The 20,534-nt window shown below is 40.9% G+C and overlaps 1 protein-coding gene across 6 annotated transcripts in view; it reads right to left on the bottom strand.

The window, feature by feature from the left end:
* Positions 1–20,534, bottom strand: part of LOC128688563 (octopamine receptor beta-2R-like) — a 1,632,995-nt gene that overhangs the window by 209,742 nt on the left and 1,402,719 nt on the right. For all 6 annotated transcript variants that reach the window (XM_070082740.1, XM_070082747.1, XM_053776437.2 and 3 more), the window contains one exon: positions 16,671–16,707. The gene's annotated coding sequence lies outside the window, so the exon portion shown is untranslated. The remainder of the gene's footprint in view (positions 1–16,670; positions 16,708–20,534) is intronic.

Genomic DNA, 20,534 nt, shown 5'->3' on the forward strand with positions numbered 1-20,534 from the left:
TACTGCTCTGTTAACACCAGTGATACTGCTCTGTTAACACCAGTGATACTGCTCTGTTAACACCAGTGATACTGCTCTGTTAACACCAGTGATACTGCTCTGTTAACACCAGTGATACTGCTCTGTTAACACCAGTGATACTGCTCTGTTACCACCAGTGATACTGCTCTGTTAACACCAGTGATACTGCTCTGTTAACACCAGTGATACTGCACTGTTAACACCAGTGATACTGCACTGTTAACACCAGTGATACTGCTCTGTTAACACCAGTGATACTGCACTGTTAACACCAGTGATACTGCACTGTTAACACCAGTGATACTGCTCTGTTAACACCAGTGATACTGCACTGTTAACACCAGTGATACTGCTCTGTTAACACCAGTGATACTGCTCTGTTAACACCAGTGATACTGCTCTGTTAACACCAGTGATACTGCTCTGTTAACACCAGTGATACTGCACTGTTAACACCAGTGATACTGCACTGTTAACACCAGTGATACTGCTCTGTTAACACCAGCAATACTGCACTGTTAACACCAGTGATACTGCACTGTTACTACCAGTGATACTGCACTGTTAACACCAGTGATACTGCTCTGTTAACACCAGTGATACTGCACTGTTAACACCAGTGATACTGCACTGTTAACACCAGTGATACTGCACTGTTAAAACCAGCGATACTGCACTGTTAACACCAGCGATACTGCACTGTTAACACCAGTGATACTGCACTGTTAACACCAGCGATACTGCACTGTTAACACCAGCGATACTGCTCTGTTAACACCAGTGATACTGCACTGTTAACACCAGAGATACTGCACTGTTAACACGAGTGATACTGCACTGTTAACACCAGTGATACTGCACTGTTAACACCAGCGATACTGCACTGTTAACACCAGCGATACTGCTCTGTTAACACCAGTGATACTGCACTGTTAACACCAGTGATACTGATCTGTTAACACCAGTGATACTGCACTGTTAACACCAGCGATACTGCACTGTTAACACCAGCGATACTGCACTGTTAACACCAGTGATACTGCACTGTTACCACCAGTGATACTGCACTGTTAACACCAGTGATACTGCTCTTTTAACACCAGTGATACTGCACTGTTAACACCAGCGATACTGCACTGTTAACACCAGTGATACTGCACTGTTAACACCAGTGATACTGCACTGTTAACCCCAGCGATACTGCACTGTTAACACCAGTGATACTGCACTGTTAACACCAGCGATACTACACTGTTAACACCAGTGATACTGCACTGTTAACACCAGCGATGCTACACTGTTAACACGAGTGATACTGCACTGTTAACACCAGTGATACTGCACTGTTAACACCAGCGATACTGCACTGTTAACACCAGTGATACTGCACTGTTAACACCAGCGATACTGCACTGTTAACACTAGTGATACTGCACTGTTAACACCAGTGATACTGCACTGTTAACACCAGCGATACTGCACTGTTAACACCAGTGATACTGCACTGTTAACACCAGTGATACTACACTGTTAACACCAGTGATACTGCACTGTTAACACCAGCGATACTGCACTGTTAACACCAGTGATACTGCACTGTTAACACCAGTGATACTGCACTGTTAACACCAGCGATACTGCACTGTTAACACCAGTGATACTGCACTGTTAACACCAGCGATACTGCACTGTTAACACCAGTGATACTGCACTGTTAACACCAGTGATACTGCACTGTTAACACCAGTGATACTGCACTGTTAACACCAGCGATACTGCACTGTTAACACCAGTGACACTGCACTGTTAACACCAGCGATACTGCACTGTTAACACCAGTGATACCGCACTGTTAACACCAGTGATACTGCACTGTTAACACCAGCGATACTGCACTGTTAACACCAGTGATGCTGCACTGTTAACACCAGCGATACTGCACTGTTAACACCAGTGATACTGCACTGTTAACACCAGTGATGCTGCACTGTTAACACCAGTGATACTGCACTGTTAACACCAGCGATACTGCACTGTTAACACGAGTGATACTGCACTGTTAACACCAGTGATACTGCACTGTTAACACCAGCGATACTGCACTGTTAACACCAGTGATACTGCACTGTTAACACCAGAGATACTGCACTGTTAACACCAGTGATACTGCACTGTTAACGCCAGTGATACTGCACTGTTAACACCAGTGATACTGCACTGTTAACACCAGTGATACTGCACTGTTACCACAAGTGATACTGCACTGTTACCACCAGTGATACTGCACTGTTAACACCAGTGATATTGCACTGTTAACACCAGTGATACTGCATTGTTAACACCAGTGATACTGCACTGCTAACACCAGTGATACTGCACTGTTACCACCAGTGATACTGCACTGTTAATACCAGTGATACTGCACTGTTAACACAAGTGATACTGCACTGTTAACACCAGTGATACTGCACTGTTAACACCAGTAAAACTGCACTATTAACACCAGTGATACTGCACTGTTAACACCAGTGATGGTGCACTGTTAACAACAGTGATACTGCACTGTTAACACCAGAGATACTGCACTGTTAACACAAGTGATACTGCACTGTTAACACCAGTGTTGTTGCACTGTTAACACCAGTGATCATGTTAACAGCAGTGATACTGCGCTGTTAACGCCAGTGATACTTTTAACACAAAATGATGCTGTTAACTCTTGTGATCCTGGTAATACCAGTGATACTGCTAACACCTGTAATACTGTTAATACCATTAATACTGTTAACATCTGTAACCCTGTTATCACTTGTAACACTGTTAACACCTGTAACACTGTTAACAATTGTAACACTGTTAACACTTGTAACACTGTTAACACTTGTAACACTGTTAACACTTGCAACCCTGTTATCACTTGTAACACTGGTTACACTTGTAACACTGTTAACACTTGTAACACTGTTAACACCTGTAACCCTGTTATCACTTGTAACACTGTTAACACTTGTAACACTGTTAACACTTGTAACACTGTTAACACTTGTAACACTGTTAACACTTGTAACACTGTTAACACTTGTAACACTGTTAACACTTGTAACACTGTTAACACTTGTAACCCTGTTATCACCTGTAACACTGTTAACACTTGTAACACTGTTAACACTTGTAACACTGTTAACACTTGTAACACTGTTAACACTTGTAACACTGTTAACACTTGTAACGCTGTTAACACTTGTAACACTGTTAACACTTGTAACACTGTTAACACTTGTAACACTGTTAACACCAGTGATACTGCTCTGTTAACACCAGTGATACTGCTCTGTTAACACCAGTGATACTGCACTGTTAACACCAGTGATACTGCACTGTTAACACCAGTGATACTGTTCCGTTAACACCAGTGATACTGCACTGTTAACACCAGTGATACTGCTCTGTTAACACCAGTGATACTGTTCCGTTAACACCAGTGATACTGCTCTGTTAACACCAGTGACACTGCACTGTTAACACCAGTGATACTGCTCTGTTAACACCAGTGATACTGCACTGTTAACACCAGTGATACTGCTCTGTTAACACCAGTGATACTGCTCTGTTAACACCAGTGATACTGCTCTGTTAACACCAGTGATACTGCTCTGTTAACACCAGTGATACTGCACTGTTAACACCAGTGATACTGCTCTGTTAACACCAGTGATACTGCTCTGTTAACACCAGTGATACTGCTCTGTTAACACCAGTGATACTGCACTGTTAACACCAGTGATACTGCTCTGTTAACACCAGTGATACTGCTCTGTTAACACCAGTGATACTGCTCTGTTAACACCAGTGATACTGCTCTGTTAACACCAGTGATACTGCTCTGGTAACACCAGTGATACTGCACTGTTAACACCAGTGATACTGCTCTGTTAACACCAGTGATACTGCTCTGTTAACACCAGTGATACTGCTCTGTTAACACCAGTGATACTGCTCTGTTAACACCAGTGATACTGCTCTGTTAACACCAGTGATACTGCTCTGTTAACACCAGTGATACTGCTATGTTAACACCAGTGATACTGCTCTGTTAACACCAGTGATACTGCTCTGTTAACACCAGTGATACTGCACTGTTAACACCAGTGATACTGCACTGTTAACACCAGTGATACTGCTCTGTTAACACCAGTGATACTGCTCTGTTAACACCAGTGATACTGCTCTGTTAACACCAGTGATACTGCACTGTTAACACCAGTGATACTGCTCTGTTAACACCAGTGATACTGCTCTGTTAACACCAGTGATACTGCTCTGTTAACACCAGTGATACTGCACTGTTAACAACAGTGATACTGCTCTGTTAACACCAGTGATACTGCTCTGTTAACACCAGTGATACTGCACTGTTAACACCAGTGATACTGCTCTGTTAACACCAGTGATACTGCTCTGTTAACACCAGTGATACTGCTCTGTTAACACCAGTGATACTGCACTGTTAACACCAGTGATACTGCTCTGTTAACACCAGTGATACTGCTCTGTTAACACCAGTGATACTGCTCTGTTAACACCAGTGATAATGCTCTGTTAACACCAGTGATACTGCTCTCTTAACACCAGTGATACTGCACTGTTAACACCAGTGGTACTGCACTGTTATCACCAGTGATACTGCTCTGTTAACACCAGTGAAACTGCACTGTTAACACCAGTGATACTGCACTGTTAACACCAGTGATACTGCTCTGTTAACACCAGTGATACTGCTCTGTTAACACCAGTGATACTGCTCTGTTAACACCAGTGATACTGCACTGTTAGCACCAGTGATACTGCACTGTTAACACCAGTGATACTGCTCTGTTAACACCAGCAATACTCCACTGTTAACACCAGTGATACTGCACTGTTACTACCAGTGATACTGCACTGTTAACACCAGTGATACTGCTCTGTTAACACCAGTGATACTGCACTGTTAACACCAGTGATACTGCACTGTTAACACCAGTGATACTGCACTGTTAAAACCAGCGATACTGCACTGTTAACACCAGCGATACTGCACTGTTAACACCAGTGATACTGCACTGTTAACACCAGCGATACTGCACTGTTAACACCAGCGATACTGCTCTGTTAACACCAGTGATACTGCACTGTTAACACCAGAGATACTGCACTGTTAACACGAGTGATACTGCACTGTTAACACCAGTGATACTGCACTGTTAACACCAGCGATACTGCACTGTTAACACCAGCGATACTGCTCTGTTAACACCAGTGATACTGCACTGTTAACACCAGTGATACTGATCTGTTAACACCAGTGATACTGCACTGTTAACACCAGCGATACTGCACTGTTAACACCAGCGATACTGCACTGTTAACACCAGCGATACTGCACTGTTAACACCAGTGATACTGGACTGTTAACACCAGTGATACTGCTCTTTTAACACCAGTGATACTGCACTGTTAACACCAGCGATACTGCACTGTTAACACCAGTGATACTGCACTGTTAACACCAGTGATACTGCACTGTTAACCCCAGCGATACTGCACTGTTAACACCAGTGATACTGCACTGTTAACACCAGCGATACTGCACTGTTAACACCAGTGATACTGCACTGTTAACACCAGCGATGCTACACTGTTAACACGAGTGATACTGCACTGTTAACACCAGTGATACTGCACTGTTAACACCAGCGATACTGCACTGTTAACACCAGTGATACTGCACTGTTAACACCAGCGATACTGCACTGTTAACACGAGTGATACTGCACTGTTAACACCAGTGATACTGCACTGTTAACACCAGCGATACTGCACTGTTAACACCAATGATACTGCACTGTTAACACCAGTGATACTACACTGTTAACACCAGTGATACTGCACTGTTAACACCAGCGATACTGCACTGTTAACACCAGTGATACTGCACTGTTAACACCAGTGATACTGCACTGTTAACACCAGCGATACTGCACTGTTAACACCAGTGATACTGCACTGTTAACACCAGCGATACTGCACTGTTAACACCAGTGATACTGCACTGTTAACACCAGTGATACTGCACTGTTAACACCAGTGATACTGCACTGTTAACACCAGCGATACTGCACTGTTAACACCAGTGACACTGCACTGTTAACACCAGCGATACTGCACTGTTAACACCAGTGATACCGCACTGTTAACACCAGTGATACTGCACTGTTAACACCTGCGATACTGCACTGTTAACACCAGTGATGCTGCACTGTTAACACCAGCGATACTGCACTGTTAACACCAGTGATACTGCACTGTTAACACCAGTGATGCTGCACTGTTAACACCAGTGATACTGCACTGTTAACACCAGCGATACTGCACTGTTAACACGAGTGATACTGCACTGTTAACACCAGTGATACTGCACTGTTAACACCAGCGATACTGCACTGTTAACACCAGTGATACTGCACTGTTAACACCAGAGATACTGCACTGTTAACACCAGTGATACTGCACTGTTAACGCCAGTGATACTGCACTGTTAACACCAGTGATACTGCACTGTTAACACCAGTGATACTGCACTGTTACCACCAGTGATACTGCACTGTTACCACCAGTGATACTGCACTGTTAACACCAGTGGTATTGCACTGTTAACACCAGTGATACTGCATTGTTAACACCAGTGATACTGCACTGCTAACACCAGTGATACTGCACTGTTACCACCAGTGATACTGCACTGTTAATACCAGTGATACTGCACTGTTAACACCAGTGATACTGCACTGTTAACACCAGTGATACTGCACTGTTAACACCAGTAAAACTGCACTATTAACACCAGTGATACTGCACTGTTAACACCAGTGATACTGCACTGTTAACACCAGTGATACTGCACTGTTAACACCAGAGATACTGCACTGTTAACACAAGTGATACTGCACTGTTAACACCAGTGATGTTGCACTGTTAACACCAGTGATCATGTTAACAGCAGTGATACTGCGCTGTTAACGCCAGTGATACTTTTAACACAAAATGATGCTGTTAACTCTTGTGATCCTGGTAATACCAGTGATACTGCTAACACCTGTAATACTGTTAATACCATTAATACTGTTAACATCTGTAACCCTGTTATCACTTGTAACACTGTTAACACCTGTAACACTGTTAACAGTTGTAACACTGTTAACACTTGTAACACTGTTAACACTTGTAACACTGTTAACACTTGCAACCCTGTTATCACTTGTAACACTGGTTACACTTGTAACACTGTTAACACTTGTAACACTGTTAACACCTGTAACCCTGTTATCACTTGTAACACTGTTAACACTTGTAACACTGTTAACACTTGTAACACTGTCAACACTTGTAACACTGTTAACACTTGTAACACTGTTAACACTTGTAACACTGTTAACACTTGTAACACTGTTAACACTTGTAACCCTGTTATCACCTGTAACACTGTTAACACTTGTAACACTGTTAACACTTGTAACACTGTTAACACTTGTAACACTGTTAACACTTGTAACACTGTTAACACTTGTAACGCTGTTAACACTTGTAACACTGTTAACACTTGTAACACTGTTAACACTTGTAACACTGTTAACACCTGTAACCCTGTAACCTTGTAACACTGTTAACACTTGTAACACTGTTAACACTTGTAACACTGTTAACACTTGTAACATTGTTAACACTTGTAACACTGTTAACACTTGTAACACTGTTAACACCTGTAACCCTGTTAACACTTGTAACACTGTTAACACTTGTAACACTGTTAACACTTGTAACACAGTTAACACTTGTAACACTGTTAACACTTGTAACACTGTTAACACTTGTAACATTGTTAACACTTGTAACACTATTAACACTTGTAACACTGTTAACACTTGTAACATTGTTAACACTTGTAACACTATTAACACTTGTAACACTGTTAACACTTGTAACACTGTTAACACTTGTAACACAGTTAACACTTGTAACACTGTTAACACTTGTAACACAGTTAACACTTGTAACACTGTTAACACTTGTAACACAGTTAACACTTGTAACACTGTTAACACTTGTAACACTGTTAACACTTGTAACACAGTTAACACTTGTAACACTGTTAGCACTTGTAACACAGTTAACACTTGTAACACTGTTAACACTTGTAACATTGTTAACACTTGTAACACAGTTAACACTTGTAACACTATTAACACTTGTAACACTGTTATCACCTGTAACACTGTTAACACTTGTAACACTGTTAACACTTGTAACACTGTTAACACTTGTAACACAGTTAACACTTGTAACACTGTTAAAACTTGTAACACAGTTAACACTTGTAACACTGTTAACACTTGTAACACAGTTAACACTTGTAACACTGTTAACACTTGTAACATTGTTAACACTTGTAACACTATTAACACTTGTAACACTGTTAACACTTGTAACACTGTTAACACTTGTAACACTGTTAACACTTGTAACACAGTTAACACTTGTAACACTGTTAACACTTGTAACACAGTTAACACTTATAACACTGTTAACACTTGTAACACAGTTAACACTTGTAACACTGTTAACACTTGTAACACTGTTAACACTTGTAACACAGTTAACACTTGTAACATTGTTAACACTTGTAACACAGTTAACACTTGTAACACTGTTAACACTTGTAACATTGTTAACACTTGTAACACAGTTAACACTTGTAACACTATTAACACTTGTAACACTGTTATCACCTGTAACACTGTTAACACTTGTAACACTGTTAACACTTGTAACACTGTTAACACTTGTAACACAGTTAACACTTGTAACACTGTTAACACTTGTAACACAGTTAACACTTGTAACACTGTTATCACCTGTAACACTGTTAACACTTGTAACACTGTTAACATTTGTAACACTGTTAACACTTGTAACACAGTTAACACTTGTAACACTGTTAACACTTGTAACACAGTTAACACTTGTAACACAGTTAACACTTGTAACACAGTTAACACTTGTAACACTGTTAACACTTGTAACACTGTTAACACTTGTAACACTGTTAACACTTGTAACACAGTTAACACTTGTAACACTGTTAACACTTGTAACACAGTTAACACTTGTAACACTTATCATCTGTAACACTGTTAACACTTGTAACACTGTTAACACTTGTAACACTGTTAACACTTGTAACACTGTTAACACTTGTAACACAGTTAACACTTGTAACACTGTTAACACTTGTAACACAGTTAACACTTGTAACACTGTTAACACTTGTAACACAGTTAACACTTGTAACACTTTAGTAAGAGTATGAGTCATAAATCTCTGGAATTCTTCTTTTTATAATTCTCTTCGCAGACACTTAGTTATAACAACAAAAACATCAAAACAACAGCTGAACAGAAACAGCTGCAACAAATAACATAAAGAACAACACGAAAATAAAAAAGCAGCAGCAACAAAGAACAAGAAAACCAACAGTAACAAGAAAAATCATCATCAGTAATGTTGGTTCAAATAAACAGAATTTTTAATGTGAACAATTCCGACGTTTTCCCAATAAATTTTTTAGTCCATTTGACATTCCTGGGCATTCCGTATTAAACCTAGTGTGTTCCTGCCTTTGAAATTTTTGTTGTTGTTGTTGTTGTGTATTTTAATGGGGATCCCAGAACACAACATGGTTATCCTTACATCATCTTTGGGGAATTTTCGTCAAAGCATCACTACTAGATGACATCTACTAGATGACATCGAAAAGAACTGAACCGCGAGGGAAAAGTGTTTGATTTCAAAAACCGACGTTTTGTGATAAAGCTTGTAACCCTGTAGAGCGTAGACGTCCTGATTGGCGGAGCAGTGTAATACACTGTGAGAGAAACCCTGTTTCAAGTGCTCCACCTTTTAATTAAGAATGTTGTATTAGATCGCTGTCATGACGGGAATAATCTGTGAAGGAGGGAAGTTTTTGTGCGTTGTAATGGATATCATGATTTAGCTGCGGCTAAGTCATAGTATCATAGTCGCTGTTATAATGATTTTAGGATAACCCCTGTGCATGCTTAAGACCTGATGAATCTACTGACGATGAAATTACGAAATTGTTTCTTGAACATAAGTATGCAAATTGAAAGGTATGTATTGGACATCCACGCAGTCTCATCCAGTCATGTGTACTCTCCCTGTTGTGCTCAAGGAGGACTTTGTGCCTGGCACATTTGTCAGCAACAAATGCTTTGGAATGCTGTCGCTAGTGACCTGTTTGGTTAGTAGACTGATATCAATATTCGCAGCTGAACTCTCAAGAGCACGACTCTGCCGAGCTTGCTTCTGAGTGGCTTGGTGTTTTCTTCGTCATTATCCACGTGTCAGCCTGCATGGACTATATCTACTCTGCTGATCCACCAGGTGAGACTGCGCCAAAACAGCGACACTGGTAGACACACAGCATAGGTTATGTTCCCTTTTGTACAGTACTGAGAAGTACCCAGCATGGGCTTTGTGGTCTTCTGTAGGGAAGAGTTGAAGCACAGGCGTGTCTCAGATGCAGATGATCGAGGTCTCATAGCTGCAGAAGTTGAAAACTTCCCTCTTCCACCGATGGATCATCGCGCTTGTCTATAAAGTACCGTTACAGACCAAATTGCCCTTGCTGATGTGAATGGGATGCTATTGCGATTGTAGTAAAGACTGAGAACAAGTTCATCACCGGTCTCCTTGATGGGTTCTATTAGCCTATCAACGGCCCCATCAAGAGAATGGACATTATTGACAAGCATGACAAGGGCAACAGTGTAGAACCAGTCATCGACCTTGAGAACTTTTTCAAAGACTCATGGTAACTGACTAGCGCTGGCAGAAGGAGCTTGAGCCATTGTTCACCAAAGAGCGGTGTAAGTGCCTCTATCGCTCATTAATGAGCATGGTTGCCTCCGGAAAGGCAACAAGTCAGAGCTGAGCAAACACCTTGGTGTGCTCGAGATCCCACCAAGTGTACAACAACTGTTATGCCATCTTGTGTGACCACACGGCGGCAGTCCCTCAGATCTGATCGCATCCACCACAGGTCGTCTGAATAACTATTCAGATCGTACTCAGAAAATCATTGTCTATGACAAGTACCACGATGCCTCTGTCAATATTTATGAGAGAATACGATGCGTTGGTGAAGGTCCCATCGATTACGTGCTGTCAATCACCAGTACTTTGCTCAGAAGAGATGCAATCTTGAATAAGAATAGCAAGCGGAGGCTGGCAATTGTGTTGTCTACCTTTAGCCTGGGAGAGAATTTGGCAATGGAGATTCAGGATGATGGTGTCTTTGGTCATGATAAGGCAGACATCATTATCACTTATATACCACTATATGCCAATTCTGGCAAGCACGTGATCCATTGCTCAGCGACTACACCGATGTGTTTTGTTCTAGTCTATTGGGTGAATAGAAAGGAGCGGGAGGGATGTAGTGGTTGGATGGGACAGTGTTTGGTATCAGTGCCACCTGCACCGGCCCAGGGCCAAAGTTCCAGCAGCTGCTTGGCATGTATGACAACAGCTGGTGTAGCACCACCTTATATCCATATGCAAAAGGCAAGATCAGTGCACTAAACACCTTGCTATCTTGGGACTTTCCAGGTTTGTCTAATTTGCTATGGGAGGTGGACGTCACACAAGCAGATCTAATGGAAGTGGTAAAAATCTTCCCCGTTCTGTATGGTCGGCTGCCGAGGATATCGGTAGAATCTGCCGCTTCTCACTTTTTACAAAGGAAAATTTCCAAAATCACGGCCCTCCCTCCCTCATCCAACAACCTGTTCCTGTACGTGATGAAGGCCCAACTGCAGGTCATGCTGTGGAAGCAGCAAACCAGCAAGCACCGCTCGATAAGTCTGCTGATGTTACTTCTGAGAGTGACCCAGTTCCACCAGATCTGACTGATGTCATTCATTGTCAGTGTAATGCACAGGGTAAGAAGTGCACCACTGTGGTCTGTGTCTGTCACAAAGAACATCTCTCTTGCTCGTCATATTGCCACAGCTCCGGTGAAGACAGCCGCTGCAGTGACTACACGAAGAGAAAAGATGTTCAGTCAGGAGACGAGGAGGGTGTCGAAATAGAGGATGCAGAGGAAGAAGATAAAAACAGAGTAAAGGCTATAGGGATGTTAAGGATGATCATGCTGGTCCTGATTATCCGGATAATGAGTGGGCTTACGAAAAAGGTCACTAAATGTTGTCCATAGAAGCTCCCACATTGTACAAGATGTGATTCTATGTTTCACATATCACTCATTACCATTTTTCTTACACATGTAATATGTCGTATGTTTATCCATTTCTTTGCAGGAGTAAAATAAATTACCATTTATCGGAATTTGGAACAAAAAGGCACAATACCGTGACTGGAACAATACACAAATAACCTGCACATAGGAGAGAGGAGCTTACGACGATATTTCGGTCCGACTTGAAGTAACTTTGTAAGTGGTCGAAGTCGGATCGAAACGTATAGGTTATTGGTGTATAGCAGAAATTTCCTTGATCTAACCTGTAGAGTCCGATGTTGATATTGGAGTGAAAAAAAAAACATTATAAGTGAATTCTGCACACATTAAAACCTATACAACATTCTAGGAAAAGTGTCTCGTCAGTTAAATTTTCTAGATGACGACCAGCGACCATTTTGGATTTGTGCAAAATGCCAGAGTTGGCCTGTGATTGTTTGGGCAACTAAGTTTAACTTGTTATTGAACTACTTGCGAATACAAATACATAAAAAAACTTCACGGGATAAAGCATCAAGTTCATAAAACGTCATGAAAATTCAGCAGAAACAATAGTTAAATATACTTATATCCAGATCGTGATGTAGATTAAAAGCACACATGTACATACACACACACACACACACACACACACACACACACACACACACACACACACACACACACACACACACACACACACACACACACACACACACACACACACACACACACACACACACACACACACACACACACACACACACACATACACACACACACGCACACACACACACACAGATACAAACACACACAGATACAAACATACATACACACACACACACACACACACACACACACACACACACACACACACACACACACACACACACACACACACACACACACATATATACACACACAAGTACAAAGGTTTACAAGAAGACTAGTCCTGGAGATAAGGCCATGTCCTACGAGAGGAGAGGTTAAGGGAAATCGACCTGACTACACTGGAGGACAGGAGAGATAGGAGGACATTATAACAACATATAAAATACTGAGAGGAATTAACAAGATGGACAGAGACTGAACGTTCCAGAAATGGAACACAACAACAAGGGGACACAGTTGGACGATGAAGACTCAGATGAGTCACAGGGATGTTAGGAAGTATTTCTTCAGTCATAGAGTTGTCAAAAAGTCGAATATTCTGGAAAGTGGTGTAATGGAGGCAGGATCCATACATAGCTTTAAAAAGAAGTATGATACAGCTCATAGAACAGGGAGAGTGACCTAGTAGTGAGAGTGAAGAGGCAGAGATAGGAGCGGTGAATAGACTCCTTCAACCACAAATAGGTGAGTACAGCGGAGGCTGCATAACACCAACACAACTGAGGAAGTCAAGAACCTGCTGGTAGAACTGGACTCGTCACAAGGAACGGAATCTAACAATGTTTCACTCTGGATGCTGAGAGAAGGAGCACACGCACTCTATGAACCTCTGGAGAAAATCTATTATTATTATATTAAAAAAGGCGCTAAACCCATGTGGGTCATACAACACTGAAAATCTACAAGATATAAGAGGGCACTGTAAAAACTGGACACAATCATAATTTCTTGTGAACACTTAAGCAATAAGATAGCGAGATAAGACTTCTTATGGCATTAACGCTCCCCCATAATAATAATAATAATAATAATAATAATAATAATAATAATAATAATAATAATAATAATAATAATAATAATTCTGGCATGTTATCAATGTGCTTCAAGAAGAGCAGAGATCACATCAATAATCCGCAGTGACTGCCTTCGTGCTTGTGCGTGTACACACACGCGCATAAAACCATCAACAGAGATTAACAATGCCTGACATGCAGGTGTTCTGGAAATCCGATTTATTTAAAATGTAAAATGCTTCTGTGCTGTACAAAAACAATAAAAATAAATCTGACCCACTGTCGCTTTTAACATTTTGACGCATTTATATAATTCACTGATTTCCAGGTAAATGGCTTTAGCGCCGAAAATAAGAATAAAACTTGGCGTGAAATACACATTAATGCGCACGTAAATAATCGCTGCATCTAACTGCGTCAGTAATAAAACATTATAGCAAACAAGATTATTCACCATCATTATTTTCTGGATTAATATAGCAATAATACGCAAAATATTTTACAACGTTTTAAAGAACAGTTTAAATTTTATTTTACTTTTCTCTCGAGTTTTAGTAGAGATGGGTGAAGAAATGAGCTTGTTGAACATACCTGGTAAGGCGTACGGAAGAGTTATTATTGAAAGAATTAAGAGTAAGATGGAGAGCAGGATCGCAGATGAACGAGGAGGCTTTAGGAAGGGTAGGGGATGTGTAGACTAGATGTTTACAGTGAAGCATTTAGGCAAACAATATTTAGATAAGAGTAAAGAGGTTTTTGTTACATTTATGGATTCCAAAAAGGCATGTGATAGGGTGGATAGGGGAGCAATTGGCAGATGTTGCAAGTGTATGGAATAGGTGGTAGAATAATGAAAACAGTTACGAGATTTTATGAGGGTAGTGAGGCTCAGGTTAGGGTATGTATGATAGAGAAAGATCAATCCCCAGTAAAAGGAGTCCTTAGACAGGGATGCGTGGTGCCACCATGGTTTTTTTAATATATTTATAGATGGGGTTGTAAGAGAAGTGAATGTTCGGGTGTTGACAAGATGTGTGGGATTAAAAGATAAAGAAACTATCGCAAAGTGGGATGACACTATGCTTTTGGGAGATTCTGAAGAGAAGTTGCAGAGGCTGATGGACGAATTTGGGAGATTATATAAAACAAGGAAATTAAAAGTGAACATAGGAAAGAACAAGGTGAAAAGGAAAACCAAATAATTATGTAATGAAAGATTGAATATCAGATTGGAGGGAGGGAGTACGGAGGAAGTGAATGTGTTCAGATATTTGGGAATGGACTTATCAACAGATGAGTCTATGAAAGTTGAGGTGAACCATAGAATAGACGAGGGAAAAAAGGTGTGTGCGTTAAGGAGTCTGAGGAGAAAGTTGCAACAAGGAGAAGGTTGGAAGCAGTGGAGACGTCGTGTCTGAGGGCAATGTGTGGTGTGAATATTGCAGAGAATAAGTAGCTTGAAGATTAAGGAGGTGCGGAGTTACTAAAAGTATTATCCAGAGGGCTGAAGAGGGTGTTGTTGAGGTGGTTCGGACATTGAAAGAGAATGGAACAAAATAATAGTAGAAGGAAGACGGAGTAGGGGGTGGGGTCCTAGGTATGGTTGGAGAAAGGAGGTAAAGGAGATTTTATGTGCGAGGGGCTGGAGTTCCAGCAAGCGTGTGTGACTGTGTTAGATACCTAATAAAGCGGCCACTGAGTGGTTGTAAGTGTATGTTTGTTTTGTCTGTATGCGCGGAGAGGGAGAGAGAGAGAGAGAGAGAGAGAAAGAGAGAGAAAGAGAGAGAGATTCGGGAATGAGGGAGACTATTATTATACTGATATTATATGCGCATTAACGATTTACTTGTTAATACGATTTTAGCTGAAGCTTTAGACAATAATAGAAAAGAGAAAGGTTCATTTAGCAGTTGACGAGTCATCACTTACAACAATAGATGATGTACACAAATGGAATGGCAACAGCTTTCCATTAGTACCGACTCCGGATAATGTATTTATCAGTTATAATGATAAACTCTTTATGACTGTCAAACTGAATTTATACTAATACTTCATAAGAGATACGCTAATTTTATGTATATACTTTTTCTGGATCACATTCAGATAGACTTAAAGTAATATTTAAATTCCAAGCACAATATTGTTTTTACACTGAACGAGGAAAAATAACTAGAGGGTATTGTTTCTTTACAGAAATGCTGAACAGTTCAGTGTGCAGTTTATTTATCTCAAGTTTACTTTCACCGGATTAGGTTTACATTTTCCTCTTCTCTGTGTCAACGTTGTTGTAGACGAATGACACCAGACCTTCAAGAGGTGTTGTTTATTGTCTTCTGATTAATCATAGTTTGGTACTGAAATTCCAAAACTATGTTCTCACCTGCTCTCAGCATCGTAAGCTTAATTCCATTCATCTCCACTGCTTTACCCCATTTCAACCTGCTTACTGCCTCACCTCCTTCCTCCATACTCATTCAAAGCTGTTGTTAAAATTGACATAATCACATTCCTCCCATTCCAATGCATGGAACTTTTATCTCCACTGCTTCATCTACGCTGGATACCTCAAAATATTCAAACTCAAACTTAAAGCATCAGTTACTTACCAGCTAAAGTCAGGGTGGCGGTGCCATGATACTGGAGCTGTAAAAAAAAGAGAGAGGAAAAAAATTAGCTCAGTTCGCCTTGAAAGATCAAAAATATTATAGTTAGGCAATCGTGAAGTGAGACAAATCCCAGAGTAGTTAGTTCATTATGAGAGCAACTGAGGGAGAGGGGCTCTGGTGGCCTGGTGGTTAACGCTCTCGCTTCACACGGTGAGGGCCTGGGTTCGATTCCCAGCCAGAGTAGAAACATTGGACGTGTTTCTTTCCACCTGTTGTCTATGTTCCCCATCAGTAAAATGGGTACCTGGGTGTTAGTCGACTGGTGTGGGTCGCATCCTGGGATACAGACCTAAGGAGGCCTGGTCACAGACCGGGCCGCGGGGGCGTTGACCCCCGGAACTCTCTCCAGATAAACTCCAGATAATATAACAGGTACCCATTATGAGAGCAACTGAGGGAGAGGTCTCACTATAATATAACCAACTCATTTTAGTCGGTTGAAAACATCGGACAAGCCATTAAACTATTCAGAAATATGTAATGAAAACTGTAAATTTCACCAGAGTATTATAATCCGATTAAACCATCACAAATTAAATTATACAACGTTATTAAAGGGGAAATATCGGTATTACAAAGTTACCTTGAGCAGAGTAAGCTTTTGTTAAAACGTTCCGTTCAAGCTTTCCTTGAACGAAACTGTGTTATTAAAGACTTTGCAATACTGTGTTAGCTGTGTCTATGAACGCACTGACTTGCAACCGCCAGTGAGCCAAGTTACATTAACACAAGTGAGCAGCTGCCTGCCACCGCCCGCTTGTAGTGTAATATTGTGTTTCTCTTGTTAATCCACAGCACCGAGTGAGAGAGGGGAGATGGTAGGGCAGGGGAAAGCACTTGGGTTGAGGGGTGCTGGAAGGGAGGGCACGAGAGGGGAATTGACTGAAGCACCACTCCCACCAAATGGTTAAGTCAACACGCAAGAACCCCCCTTCCCATCCTCCCCCTTCCCCTCCCCCTCCCACTGGTATGTGTGTGTGTGTATTGGCCGCCTCTGTATCTGAGAACTTTGTTGTATGTTTCACATCCGTCTGTGGGACAGAGCGTCGTCCTCGGTGTGTAGCTCTGTAACTGTCTCTTTATAATTACCTGTCTGTGATTTCACTGGTAAGAGGGAGGCGAGCTCTAGTTCGTGGTTCCAACCTCGTAACCTTCATTATACTTGTGTGAAACAGCCGCATCATACCCGTTTTCGAACCTCTGTATGACATTAGCTTCCACTGTGTCATCATTTAGGTCTCTCTGTGTCTATATCAGTCTTAGGCTACAGGAATGTTGTTTACTTCCCTATATAATAATGTCTAATGTTTAAATGCTTTTGAAATTGTAACTCCGTATTGTACTGTGTTCATTAGCTCTTTGAAAAAATATTAATACATTATATATATATATATATATATATATATATATATATATATATATATATATATAATAGGTAGTAGGTTGGTAGACAGCAACCGCCCAGGGAGGTACTACCGTCCTGCCAAGTGAGTGTAAAACGTAAGCCTGTAATTGTTTTACACGATGGTAGGATTGCTGGTGTTTTTTCTGTCTCATAAACATGCAAGGTTTCAGGTACGTCTTGCTACTTCTGCTTACACTTAGGTCACACTACACATACATGTACAAGCATATGTATACACACCCCTCTGGGTTTTCTTCTATTTTCTTACTAGCTCTTGTTCTTGTTTATTTCCTCTTATCTCCATGGGGAAGTGGAACAGAATTCTTCCTCCGTAAGCTATGCGTGTTGTAAGAGGCGACTAAAATGCCAGGAGCAAGGGGCTAGTAACCCCTTCTCCTGTATATATTACTAAATATGAAAGGAGAAACTTTTGTTTTTCCTTTTGGGCCACCCCACCTCGGTGGGATACGGCTGGTGTGTTGAATGAAAGAAATATATATATATATATATATATATATATATATATATATATATATATATATATATATATATATATATATATATATATATATATATATATATATATATATATATATATAAATTGACAGTATGCTTTTTCGTGATGTAACTATGCTTGATGGGCTTTGATACAGACACGGTGTGACCTCTATAAAGCTTTTTTTGCGCTGTTGCTCACGGGATGAGCTGGGGGCGCACAATAAACCAGCCACTCAAGTGACACAACTAAGACCTGTCACTCAGCTCAGCATGCACCGTGGCTTCTTGTTCTTGTTATCTAAGCTTATTCACGAAATCGTAAAACACGATATCAAAAAAAAAAAATCAGAGAACGGGTGGGGTTTGAATCCATGGCAAGTGAATCCTAAAACTAGCACGCCTGTGCGTTAACCACTTGGCCAGCTGGCTCTTAATAAGATGCCTCCAACTAGGTACATTTCTATTCACCATAGGGATGTTAGCGTGGGCCACAACTGTGACTTGAGCTAGAGTTCGCCTCAGCCACGCAGGTGTGAGATCCATCTGAAAATCCTGCATTTGTGTCCACAGTGGTGGCCAATGCTAACCTCTCTATGGTGTAGAGAAATATACCTAGTTGGATGCATCTATTTCGAGACAGCTGGCTCAGTGGTTAACGCATTGGCCTCTGAGTTTACGGATTCATGTATCTAGTGTCATGTGTCTAGTGTGTCATGTATCTAGTGTGTCATGTGTCTAGTGTGTCATGTATCTGGTGTGTCATGTATCTAGTGAGCCACGTATCTAGTGTGCCATTTATCTAGTGTGTTATGTATCTAGTGTGTCGTGTATCTAGTGTGTCATGTATCTAGTGTGTCATGCATCTAGTGTGTCATGTATCTGGTGTGTCATGTATCTAGTGTGTCACGAATCTAGTGTGTCATGTATCTAGTGTGTCATGTATCTGGTGTGTCATGTATCTAGTGTGTCATGTATCTAGTGTGTCATGTATCTAGTGTGTCATGTATCTAGTGTGTCATGTATCTAGTGTGTCATGTATCGGGTGTGTCATGTGTCTAGTGTGTCATCTATCTGGTGTGTCATGTATCTAATGTGTCATGTATCTGGTGTGTCATGTATCTAGTGTGTCATGTATCTAGTGTGTCATGTATCTGGTGTGTCATATTTCTAGTGTCATCTATCTGGTGTGTCATGTATCTAGTGTGTCATGTGTCTAGTGTGTCATGTATCTGGTGTGCCATGTATCTAGTGTGTCATGTATCTAGTGTGTCATGTATCTAGTGTGTCATGTATCTGGTGTGTCATGTATCTAGTGTGTCATGTATCTAGTGTGTCATGTATCTAGTGTGTCATGTGTCTAGTGTGTCATGTATCTAGTGTGTCATGTATCTGGTGTGTCATGTATCTGGTGTGTCATGTATCTGGTGTGTCATGTATCTTGTGTGTCATGTATCTAGTGTGTCATGTATCTGGTGTGTCATGTATCTAGTGTGTCATGTATCTAGTGTGTCATGTATCTAGTGTGTCATGTATCTAGTGTGTCATGTATCTAGTGTGTCATGTATCTGGTGTGTCATGTCTCTAGTGTATCATGTATCTAGTGTCATGTGTCTAGTGTGTCATCTATCTGGTGTGTCATGTATCTAGTGTGTCATGTATCTGGTGTGTCATGTATCTAGTGTGTCATCTATCTAGTGTGTCATGTATCTTGTGTGTCATGTCTCTAGTGTGTCATGTATCTAGTGTGTCATGTGTCTAGTGTGTCATGTATCTAGTGTGTCATGTATCTAGTGTGTCATGTATCTAGTGTGTCATGTATCTGGTGTGTCATGTATCTAGTGTGTCATGTATCTAGTGTGTCATGTATCTAGTGTGTCATGTGTCTAGTGTGTCATATATCT

Source organism: Cherax quadricarinatus, chromosome 1, assembly GCF_038502225.1.
Source record: "Cherax quadricarinatus isolate ZL_2023a chromosome 1, ASM3850222v1, whole genome shotgun sequence".
NCBI classification, from domain to species: domain Eukaryota; kingdom Metazoa; phylum Arthropoda; class Malacostraca; order Decapoda; family Parastacidae; genus Cherax; species Cherax quadricarinatus.